Below are 12,948 nucleotides of genomic sequence, written 5' to 3'. Positions count from 1 at the left end.
CTCAAAGATAAAAAAGTTATGTAACAGAATGTGTGCGCACCATTTATATGACAGGTCGGAAGCGATGAGGGTGGCTGGAGTTCAATTCAGAGTTTTGTTTCTTTAGATAAAGATTCAGACGAAACTATTGCATTCCTCTTTGGTGATTTGGGAGTCTCTGTACCTTACAAAACTTTTCTCTGGACCCAGGAAGAGAGCAAGCGTACAGTCAAATGGCTAAAGCGCGACCTTGAAGAGCTTGGGGATAAACCTACATTTATTTCTCATATTGGTGACATCAGCTATGCATGGCTATGGGATGCATTCTTTACTCAGATTGAGCCTCTTGCATCCAAGGTTCCTTATCATGTATGCATGGGAAATCATGAGTATGACTGGCCATTACAGCCGTGGAAACCTGAATGGTCAACCAAAGTGTATGGAACTGACGGAGGTGGTGAATGTGGGGTCCCTTACAGCTTAAAGTTTCAGATGCCCGGTGATTCTTCTTTTCCAACTGGAAATGCTGCCCCATCAACAAAAAGTTCTCTACTATTCATTTGACTTGGGAGTTGTACATTTCTTGTATATGTCCACTGAAACTAATTTTTTACGAGGAAGTGATCAATATGCTTTCATAGAGCAAGACCTGAAAAAGGTTGATAGAAACAAGACGCCATTTGTAGTATTTCAAGGTCACCGTCCAATGTATGGAAATTCCTATTTGTTACCCTATAGGAATTTTAATGCGGCCTGACATGGGGCCGCATTAAGGCGATACAACACGTCGCTAAGTGATGAGAGAGAAAAATCACTTAGCGGCGTGTTGTATCGCCTTAATGCGGCCCCATGTCAGGCCGCATTAAAATTCCTATAGGGTAACAAATAGGAATCGCCTCCAATGTATACCACTGACAATGCAGTCAGTGAACGGCCCCTACGAGAAAAAATGATTGAACACTTGGAGCCTCTGCTTGTTAAGTATAGAGTCAACCTGGTCTTATGGGGCCATGTTCACAAGTATGAGAAGTTTTGTCCAATGAAAAACTTTTCATGTGGAAGCATGGACAGTGAAGCTGATCTTCCCATACATGTTGTAATTGGAATGGGTGGACAAGACTGGCAACCAATTTGGGAACCCAGGCCTGATCACCCAACAGATCCTATCTTTCCACAACCTGTTAGATCTCTTTACCGAAGCAACGAGCTTGGTTATACAAGACTATATGCAACTAGGAAAACATTGACACTTTCCTATATTGGGAACCATGACGGAAAGGTCCATGATGTTTTAGAAATACGTTTGAAAGGTATTTAGAAATCTTCTAACTGGATTTAGTTTATGAAGGCGGGCAGCTTATTCCTGGTTGGAGCTTTACTCAGTTTTATTGGTGGATACCAATTCTACTCCAAAAGAGACGTGTTCAATGGACAGGGCTGGAGAGCATTGAGCATTTATAAATAGCATAGAAGACGAAGATACCATGCTAGCATAAAAAACCCTACCAAAACAGGTTTTCTGGATGGGTACCTATTTATAATCTAGAAAAGAAACATGATCAGTGGACAGGGCTTAATGCTTATGAATCCTAATGCATATCATGCCATGAGAGCATGGAAGATAAAGTAAACTATATTACTATCCAAAAGCCATCAGAAGTAATTAATAGACTGCAAATACTATGGTTATAACTTATAATGTAGCAGAGAAAAGCAAGTCAGTTGGCCACGCTGAAGCATTTTTATCAAATAATTCCTCTAATAGCTATAGAATTCTCTTAGCCATATCTACATGAGACATTGAAATTTTGTTGGGGCTCTCTTCTTTTGAATGGGTGTGATGTAAATAATGTGTAGCAACAACAGTGTACAGACTCTACCCACTTAATCTTGAGCTTTTGCCCCCACTCTGCATATATTTACGCCGCAAGGCATTCCCTCTGAGAGGAACTCCCCTCCATGCCGCGCTGTCTCGTTATGGGCCCTTAGATCAATTGTTAGACGATGGAATAAACTCCAGCCATTAGATCGTCCTTCCATCCTTAAGACAGTTGTCACTCAATGATGGGCCTTCTCCCACCACATCGCCAAGGGCCTCTTCATCTACGCCGATCTGCAAAAGCTGCCCAACGGAACAAACCTGGAAGCCATTGCTGCCCACTGCAGCCTCGTCGTCACAGGTAATTCTCATGGAGGTGGCTGCCAAGATTCCATCTCTCCCTCCACTCAGATGTCGGCCGAGTATCATCCAGTGTACATTAATGGAGTTCTTGTCTCGCATCCTGACATTCTCAATGACGGGCTATTAGCGATCCATGGCGTCGACAAGCTGCTTCTTGCTCTTGATCTTGATCACAGTAATTATGACACAACTGCGAGAACCCGTGTTCCTGCAATGATGTCACCATCACCATCATCATCAGCTAGTCCTGGTCTTGATCATCCCCTGAATGTCATAACGCCCTTCATGCTGCAAGATGCAGCGCTCAGTCTTAGAGATCGCGGTTACAGCATCCTCGCCTTGGCCATGCGCATCAAGTCCCCTGAGCTTCTGCGCCTGCAAAACCTCACCATCTTTACTCTCAGCGACGATTCCGTTTTCTCAAGCGAAGGCCAAGAATTTTCGAACAATGTGAGGTACCATGTGGTTCCCAACATGAGGCTGCCTTTGGCAGATCTGGTGCAGCTTCCGGCGGGCACAAGACTGAAGACTCTCCTCCACGGGCAATCGCTGGTTGTCACCATCATCATCAGCTAGTCCTGGTCCTGATCATCCCCTGAATGTCATAACGCCCTTCATGCTGCAAGATGCAGCGCTCAGTCTTAGAGATCGCGGTTTTAGCATCCTCGCCTTGGCCATGCGCATCAATTCCCCTGAGCTTCTGTGCCTGCAAAACCTCACCATCTTTACTCTCAGCGACGATTCCGTTTTCTCAAGCGAAGGCCAAGAATTTTCGAACAATGTGAGGTACCATGTGGTTCCCAACATGAGGTTGCCTTTGGCAGATCTGGTGCAGCTTCCGGCGGGCACAAGACTGAAGACTCTCCTCCACGGGAATCGCTGGTTGTGAGCGACAACAAACCCTTCTCTGTCAATTATGTGGGTATAAAGATTGCGGATGTTTTCAGCAACAGATGGATAGTCGTGCATGAGATTCTTCGGCCGCTCATAAGCTCTGTGGATCCGATGGAGTGGGCTTCCAGCGACAACAGCGAGATTCTTCAGTCCCTCTTGATGAGCTCAGAGGATCAGATGGGGTTTTACAGAAACAGCAGCCCTGGTGATCATCATGAGTAGTAGTAGGTCAATAAGGAGCTAAAGATTCTTTTATTTTAGTTGCTGTCTGTGTATTTGTGATGTATTTTGCCTTTGCAATTTGAGTACAGTGGTATCCATGAGAAATCATGTCGAGGAAGCAAGCAATTAAATGTCTATGAATGCAGCATGTTATGTTCCTCTATCAAGAAGCCACATTTTGCTTGAACTGTAATGGAACAATGGCAATTTATATAATGGTTCTGATTCCTTTAATTCTTTTCTTTCATGGTTTCTTAATTTTCTGTATGTCAAGTATGACTTCGCGCTTTCATTTCTTTTCTTTGTCATGAGAATCTCCTTAAGCCATGGATTTTCTTTATCGATGGGAAACAACCATAGAGCTGAGATGGTTCAAAGAGAAACTAAAATGGAATGCCAGTAAACGAGTAGAATTCACAGAAGAGGCCAGATCGCCATAGATACTGCATTGCCAGTAATAATAATAAACATGCCATTTCATCCAGATCCTTCAAAGAAATGTGAGGGTGCAATCTTCTGATCGAAAGTAGCAAAGTCTGCTGAGCATTGTTAAGAGCACACGTAATGAAATTCAAGATTGCAGAATATTAAGGAAATTTGATTACTAAAATGTTTTGGAATCTGCAAATCAAATTAAATTGCCTGAAAGTTATATCGTAATTCAATCACCTGAAATTTATCATAATTACAAGGATGTTGAACACCATTTAGCACTGATATTTGCCATGCATGAAGAAGTCTGCAATTTTTTGTGTCGAAGAATAGCATTCAAGTCTAATGGGCTCAGAGAAGTAAATCTAGGATTATGGCACGAATGCTTATGCAACTGCGTGAGTGAACTCTCTGAATTCTGGCATGGGGTTGTGGTTCATAAAGCCTTGCACCATCTGCAAAATAGTTTTAAGAGTGGATAGGTATACCCTTTCAGGAGTTCAAAAATATTTATGCTGTAAGGTGTTCCCTCTGAAAGGAACTCCCCTCCATGCCGCGCTGTCTCATTATGGCCCTTTAGATCGATTGTTAGACGATGGAATAAACTCCAGCCATTAGATCGTCGGTGAAAAATGTTGTAGGTGGTTCAGATTATTGGAATGTCGTAGGCAGTTGAGAATATTCCGCTTTTTAGAAACCATTTTCGTGATGTTTTCCATCCTTAAGACAGTTGTCACTCAATGATGGGCCTTCCCCTCAATTTTGCCATCCCCTTCTTCATTTCCATTCCCCCTCTCCTTCCATTAATTCCCTTGCTGCTCTTTCCACTTCCTCTCTCTTCACCAATGCATCTGCGCCCTTCTATGCTTCAATGCCCACCTTCATCTCCTTCACTAGAAGGAAGGCATTCATTCTCTGTTCAGCAAAGAGAGGCCAAGCGATCATTGGCAATCCATGTAAGATGCTTTCGATCGTTGAATTCCAACCACAATGAAAAAGGAAACCGTCTGTGGATGGATGAGAGAGGACAGCAATATGAGGCGCCCATGAATCCACCACAAATCCACGGTCCTGGATTCGAGTCTCGAAACCCTCAGGTAGAACCTCCCTCATATCTGCTTCGGTAGTCATCGTGGATTCAGTTGGAGGAGGAGGCTCCTTACGCAGCACCCAAAGGAACCGATGCACACTTGCTTCTAGCCCCAAAGCTAGTTCCTGAATCTGATTCTCCGACAGGGTGCCGCAGCTCCCAAAAGAAACGAATAGAACTGTCGAGGCGGGCTGGCGGTCCAGCCATTTGAGGCAGCCCTCCTTCTCAAACTTCTCTTCAGATTCTGAAAGAGACAAAGCTATTAGCAGCCCAACGGGATAAATACAAGGGGTCATTTCAACAGCGCTCAGAACCTTCCTTCCTTGAGAGCTTTTATTTGTGCTGGTTCCATTTCTTGGCATGTATTTATCAGAATTCCATGAGCTTCCTGAAGCCGAAGGGAATGTTGAATGAACCAGTTGAATGAAATATCAGATCTGTCTAGAAGAGGGTCTGGCAAATCTATTCCGAGAATCGGCGGAAGGCCCGTCAGAAAGAAATTATAATTAAAGTGGATGTAGTGTATATGTGATGTGGCAATGTCATGGCCTAGATTGTCAATCATAGAAACTCTCTGATTAGGACGTGGTTTAATATGGGGATATGTGTTCCAGCTTTTTGAATGCATGTGAAACTAAGCTGCCATGTTGTAGTCTTCTAGACTTGTGTAACTGGTTCTGTTTCCTTGGTTAAGTGCAGGTTTCAGTTGATCAAATAAAAACTGCAAATAAGTACACTGATGACACCATCTATGCTGGAGAAAAACTTATAATTCCTTGAGAGGGATATGGGAGCTCATATTATATTTGAAAGTTTGTAGTACAGGTTGTCATGGAATGTGTATGCAGTAATTTGCACAACAGCCTCAAGTCCCCAGTCTTGATTAGATATAAGAGGTCGTCCAGTCCAGTTTGAGTTTTGGATTGTTTATGGTAGGTTATCTATCACAAATTTTAAGGAAATATGTGATAAGCCAGTTGGAAATGTATTTGTTTTGTTTATACATGTTTTTTTTAGATTTGTTACTCAGGGGCATGATGTCATGTTCTAGAGATACCCTGTCCATGTATCTTTACTATCTCGTAAAATGCAAGTTGAATGCTAATCATGCCAGAGTCCAGTGATTCTTTGGAAACTCATGTAGCAAATGGGTGATTGGTGTGCCCTGCATGACAATGCTACCCTGCGTTTATTAATAAGCTTTATCGTTGTATTGAACTCTTGTATTTTGGTGAGTGGTCTGACTCTATTTATCAAGTATCTTTATTCTTTGTTCCACCTTATTGTAGAGCATTTCCTAGCGTAGTTGTTGTTCAGCTTTTTGAATGCATGTGAAACTAAAGTTGCCATCTTGTTCCCTTCTATCCATTGTATAAGACTTGTGTAATTGGTTCTGTTTCCTTGGTTGAGTGCAGGTTTCAGTTGATCAAATAAAATCTGCAAATAAGTACACTGATGACACCATCTATGCTGGAGAAAAACTTATAATTCCTTGAGAGGGATATGGGAGCTCAGATTATATTTGAAAGTTTGTAGTACAGGTTGTCATGGAATGTGTATGCAGTAATTTGCACAACAGCCTCAAGTCCCTAGTCTTGTTTAGATATAAGAGATCGTCCAGTCCAATTTGAGTTTTGGATTGTTTATGGTAGGTTATCTATCACAAATTTTAAGGAAATATGTGATAAGCCAGTTGGAAATGTATTTGTTTTGTTTATACAGATTTCTTTTAGATTTGTTACTCAGGGGCACGTTGTCATGTTCTAGAGATACCCTGTCCATGTATCTTTACTATCTCGTAAAATGCAAGTTGAATGCTAATCATGCCAGAGTCCAGTGGTGCTTTGGAAACTCATGTAGCAAATGGGTGATTGGTGTGCCCTGCATGACAATGCTACCCTGCGTTTATTAATAAGATTTATCGTTGTATTGAACTCTTGTATTTGGTGCCTCCAGAATTCTTAATTTCCAACCCATATTGCGATGTGAATGATTAGTATTTGTCATTTGGTATGCATAACAAGCTTTAACTAACTTCTTTTGGTGAGTGGTCTGACTCTATTTATCAAGTATCTTTATTCTTTGTTCCACCTTATTGTAGAGCATTTATTAGCGTAGTTGCTGTTCAGCTTTTTGAATGCATGTGAAACTAAAGTTGCCATCTTGTTCCGTTCTATCCATTGTATAAGTCTTGTGTAACTGGTTCTGTTTCCTTGGTTGAGTGCAGGTTTCAGTTGATCAAATAAAATCTGCAAATAAGTACATTGATGACACCATCTATGCTGGAGAAAAACTTATAATTCCTTGAGAGGGATATGGGAGCTCAGATTATATTTGAAAGTTTGTAGTACAGGTTGTCATGGAATGTGTATGCAGTAATTTGCACAACAGCCTCAAGTCCCTAGTCTTGTTTAGATATAAGAGATCGTCCAGTCCAGTTTCAGTTTTGGATTGTTTATGGTAGGTTATCTATCACAAATTTTAAGGAAATATGTGATAAGCCAGTTGGAAATGTATTTGTTTTTTTTATACAGATTTCTTTTAGATTTGTTACTCAGGAGCATGATGTCATGTTCTAGAGATACCCTGTCCATGTATCTTTACTATCTCGTAAAATGCAAGTTGAATGCTAATCATGCCAGAGTCCAGTGATGAGTTTTACTATCTCGTAAAATGCAAGTTGAATGCTAATCATGCCAGAGTCCAGTGATGCTTTGGAAACTCATGTAGCAAATGGGTGATTGGTGTGCCCTGCATGACAATGCTACCCTGCGTTTATTAATAAGCTTTATCGTTGTATTGAACTCTTGTATTTGGTGCCTCCAGAATTATTAATTTCCAACCCTTATTGCGATGTGAATGATTAGTGTTTGTCATTTGGTATGCATAACAAGCTTTAACTTCTTTTGATAATAAAAAATGAAGGCTGCATACTGGCATTTGCCTCTCAATTGGACTATTTAATGGTTATTTTCCACAAGTAAATAAACAGTGTTCATTTCAGATGGCATTTTCTCTTTGAAACTGTGCCTCTGGACAACAACCTGCTAACTTAACTGAACATTCATAAAGCTCTGCCAAATCTTAGTAGTTCATGGCCTATTTTAAATTCTATCAAACTTATTCGAACTAACACAGTATTTACTTAAGCGGGATCATTTCACACTGCTTAGTACAATAGAATGATCTTTCTTGAAATAGAATAAGTACTTCAAAAAAATACCTATAAATTTTACTCATAGTTATTTGACTTTAACCTTAACAGAATTCTCTGCGGAATCCCTATATGTCTTCTGGTACAATGTGTCTCTTGTTTTACCCAAAAAAAAAAAAAAAAAGAAGCAAAAAGGGCATCCTGGCCTTACAGAGCCCGACATTAGAAACTGCCAATGTCAAGTATAGTAGCTCTGCTATCCACCTAAGGAACCTTGAAGGTATATTTTCAGGGAGCAAACGCTCAGCTCCCGCGATAGCCTGCAAACAATGTTTTAATTTAGAATAGAATTATCATGGTAAATTGGTATAAGAATATTAGTATAAAAAATCACCGAGTTATAAGCCTAAATATTGGCAAAGGCTAATTCTTCATGTGGCATAATCAATTAGCCATGTTATCTTGCTACATGATGCAAAAAAATGACCCATGGATCCTAATACTTTTTAGGGCTCTTTTTCAATTCAATAGGCTTTTCTTCTTCTTCTTCTTCTTCCTGAGATGGTAAAGATAATGACTCAAGAATGACTCTAAGCTTACTAGATAACCAAATTCTCAACATACCTTGCAATGCATATTTGTTACACCTCTATTATAGACCAAGACAAATGTAACAAATCAATGTACACTAGTGCATCAATATGATTGTTTTCACATAAGGCTTGATCATTAAAAGGACATTAAGGTTTGTACCTTTTGGGACAATTTCTAGTATAGTCAACATCAGAGAAAATACAAACGACCCAGAATATGAGAGAAAATACAAATGACCTAGATCCATTAAAACCTTGAAAGTTTGTTCATGAACTCTCTGAATCTGGTATAAAATGTGTGCTATATTTGAAACTTCAATTTGCCATTAAATTAATGGGACATGAATTCCCACAAAGCAGTTAAAAAATGTGCAATTAAGTTGAGCTTTCATCTTGTCATTCAATTGATGGACACTCAATATTAAATATAAGATAAATATATAGGAGTAGCATGTGAGTGTTAGATTTATAAAGAAGATTCTTTTTATTATTAATAAAAATATAGATAGTTAGTTTCATTTTAAAGGGTTATAAATATGAGTTATAAATACAAGACTTAATAGGTTGTAAATATTTAAAGTGTTGTAAATATGAGTTATTAATTGTTTTTACTCAAAATATGATAAATAACAATTTAGCAATTTCTTTTTAATTGAGTGACTTAAATTCATGTTTTTTTAGGTTGAAGGTAAAGCCACTAAAGTGCAAAAATTGTGATGCCAATAATTAGAGGGATTGTCATCATGGGGTGATAAGAAATTTAATATTCCAAGAAGAGGAGGTAGTAGTAGATTCTAAATAAATTAGCAATGCAAAAACATAAATGTTTGCAACAAATTTAGAGAGATCCACCTTGTTGAATAATGCACACACTACATGGATAATGGATTTCCGCACTTTATGCCTTACGGCGTTTTCTTTGCAACATCTGGTGCAAATGCTAGTTATTTTTAAATTAGATTTTTTTCATACAAAACATGTCTCCTTGAACAGAACATACTGAACTGAAAAGGAAGATAACCCGATAACCCATATAGTTGACTTAGTAATTAAAATTTTAAGTTTATATGGTATCAAATTCCTCATCAAATTTCTTTCCACATCATCCAGTGGTAAAAAATATATTGAAGAATTCAATATATTTTAATACACAATATATATTTTTTAATTTTTTTACATAAAATTTTATGTTTATCATATCAAATATTTTATATTTATAAGAAAGATTAAGTTTCTAAGAGTTTAAGAGTTTAATATCTTTTAATATGTAGAATATATTTTTAATATCTTTTAATATGTAGCATATATTTTTAATAGACAATATATTAAAGGGAAAAATAATAAGATAACTTTTTTGTAAGTTAGTAAAGTTTCAATATATTACTAAATAAACATACAATACAAAAATAGTAGCTGGTTTACCAAACCAGTTGTAGAAGAAGATTCTCTTTGTCACACATTTAACCAGACATGCCATTAGATTTTTCTGTCTTTACTTTCCCTTATATAGTTCAAAAAAGTTCCCCTTCCCACTACTACTATATGTAGGTCTCCCTATCTGAATAGCTATATAGCTCTGATCTTCAGACCTAAACTTGACAAAATAACTACAATACTACCTATATAAACATAACACAAAACTAAACAAAAGATTGGTCGATGCCATGATCAACTAACACAATATTATTTGCTTGGAGTTGTTATCATCGTTGGCCCCATTGTTGGGTCCTCCACAAGGGTTGTCGCTGGAGCCTCTAGGGTTGCCAGTGGATAGCCGCCTGCAGCGCAAGCCTCTCGAACTCGATACTTCCTCAAGCGGGCCAAATATCCTATCTCTACACCCATCGATATATCCACACTATCGATATAATTTAGATAGATTGAGAACATTTTCTTAAGATCCCCAATTCTACCAACATGCAATTTCTCTATGTTAACCAAACCCTTGAGAGCCTCTTCAATTCCTTTTAGGCGTTGGTCTATAGATTTTAACTCGATTTCTGTCTCGAGTTGCCTCTTTTTCCTCTACTCTGCTGCCTCTGCTTGCAGCTTTTCCACTAGAGTCTTGACATGCCAAGCGGTCTCCAAGGTCTTTTGGTACACAGTCATCTATGTTTTGGATTTCCCTGTGTTGATGATCCAATCTCCTTCCTCCTCTATTCTACCATCAAAGATAGCCCTACAATGTCTTCGAACCTCACTCTCCCAGATTTCCACTATATCCTTCCCTTTTGTGTGACTTGTTATTGGGATAAGTGTCTATTCAGAATGACTCTATCCCACTAAGGTGTGACAGTTACCTTAGAAACAAACAGAGAAAACTACTTTTGTATTCTTCTTTATGAACTATAAACAAAGAGGAATAGGATGAACCAACCTGTGTCTTGCGCTAGTCCTTTGATCCAATCTCTCTCTTCTTTGACAGCTTCCAACTACCTACTTCCTTACTTGCCCAGCTTCACCAAGTTCCTGTAAGATCACAGAAGAAGAAAACTACACAAAGACATGGATTTATATTCATAAATAGCTTAGGATCAGATTTAAGCTAAACATACAAATGTAACAAACATAAATGATACACAAGCATGTAGGAGAAACTCAAATAGTTTTATTGATATAACAAGAAGATCCAGGAGGAGTTACAACCGATGATTCCTGATCCAGCATCAACCTCCCAGCAAAGAAGCCCCTCTTCACCTCCAACAAAGCATAAATCACCCAATACTCTGATATCTATCTCAAAACCAACAACAATTCTTTGCAATGTACAAAATTCCAGCCTCCGGATCTCTGGGATGAGGGATCCATATATAGATGTATGCAAGGAGTATGAGTCAGCTTATGATTTGACTAGTGTCTTCTCTCTGTCAGTTCTTACTTCCACTTGGAGACTGAGAGCCTCTTACTCATCCTTGGTCGAATTCAGTGAGGCAAGTGTCATCGGAGAAGATTCTGGAAGCTTCCATTGTCTCTCCACCTCGTGGAATGACTCTGCCACTTGTCATTTCCCGCTCAACGCACCCTGGTAGTGCATTTAGGTGCGTTGCAACGCACCTAGCTAGTGGACTTGGGTGCTATGCAACGCACTTGGCTAGTGGAGCAGCTGAAATGATCCTGATTTGACTGATTCTGAGCAGTTTTTGGTGGAGAACTTCTGGGAGAAGCTGTAATTTGTTGACCTTGTTCCTTTAGGAGTTAGAACAACACTTTTAGGGACTTAGGAGCCCTTGGTTTATGGACATTTCATGCTTAGAGCTGTAAGGCACAAAAATGTCTATAACAGTTGCCCCCTAAAGTATGAGGCCGTTTATCGGGTGAAATGCTTTATTAGGAGGATCCGAAGTTCTTTCAATGCTGGGAGGAGACCTGTAATAAGATACAATACAATACATTATCTTCATACTGTTTTCATGATCTAGCTGAGGCGAGCATTCCCATGCTCAGCTTTATAAATTCATTTTCATGTACATAGGACAGACAATCGTCTGATGGTAGACTGATGATTCTGATAGAGTCATCATCCTTTTGGTAGGATGATTATCTGTGCTGCAATGCTGTACATTTCAATGTCTTTATTTTCCTGAATATATATCGCAGCCCGGATGGATGAAACTAGATCCAGGGTCTTCAATCTCGTCTGGTCTTCACTCGAAGTACAAGTCGATCCATGCGAGAAATGTCTTGAAGTCGAACATGGAAAGACATCGCTTGATTACCAGTCAATGATGTAAACTATTAGCAAACGCGAGAGGAATCATCGATAATGATAATGACCCTCAAGGTATTGCAGTACAATTCACGTGGTGTGAATAAATGACTTGACGTCGAACACCACGCAAAATCTTTCGGTCGAAGGTCATTGATGCATACCTGTCACCGGAAGTGAGAAACTTTCCATTGAGGCATGCAAGCTTCAAAGTACTGAATGGGGTGTTCCTCGATCAACTTCTCGGATAATGAGCTGATGTCGACAAGAAGCGATCCGTCAAAGGAGGGCCTTAATGAATCCCACATCAATGAAACGGAATGGAGCAAATGATTTTGATGGAGGTGAAAATGATCTGATGATATATGGTTCAGGATGGCGGTCATGAAAGAATGAAGTATAATGTATGGTAGTGGATGGGACATAGGTGACTTCTCTGGATGACTTCTCTTGAACATCTCGGCGACACTTATGTGATGGATTGGTAGCATTTACCCCAAATGTGGATGGTATGGCGTGACCATGGTGATGTGACTGGTGAATGAAACAACCCAACCCGACTCAGGCACGGAGTGGAAGTGTCATGTTCAAGAGCGACTTGCTACCAATAAAGATTCTTTGAGTTTTCTTCCCAATTTTTCCCCAGTCATTGCTGACCAGTACCTCTTTATTTTTGTCAAGCTTGAGGAGGATAAC

General features: G+C 39.3%; 3 pseudogenes; 2 read left to right on the top strand and 1 right to left on the bottom strand.

Annotated features, from left to right (window-relative positions):
• The first annotated feature begins 51 nt into the window (after nt 1-51).
• Nucleotides 52-736, top strand: LOC149189388 (putative inactive purple acid phosphatase 2 pseudogene; annotated as a pseudogene).
• Nucleotides 737-880: 144 nt separating this feature from the next.
• LOC149189387 (putative inactive purple acid phosphatase 2 pseudogene) lies at nt 881-1,788 on the top strand (annotated as a pseudogene).
• Nucleotides 1,789-4,570: 2,782 nt separating this feature from the next.
• Nucleotides 4,571-5,095, bottom strand: LOC149189386 (UDP-glycosyltransferase 72B1 pseudogene; annotated as a pseudogene).
• Between the last annotated feature and the right edge of the window lie 7,853 nt (nt 5,096-12,948).

Source organism: Pinus tabuliformis, chromosome 3_1, assembly GCF_031772625.1.
Source record: "Pinus tabuliformis cultivar Carrire ecotype Pingquan chromosome 3_1, CPIR1, whole genome shotgun sequence".
In the NCBI taxonomy this organism is placed as follows: domain Eukaryota; kingdom Viridiplantae; phylum Streptophyta; class Pinopsida; order Pinales; family Pinaceae; genus Pinus; species Pinus tabuliformis.
This window is presented reverse-complemented; position numbering and strand designations above follow the sequence as displayed.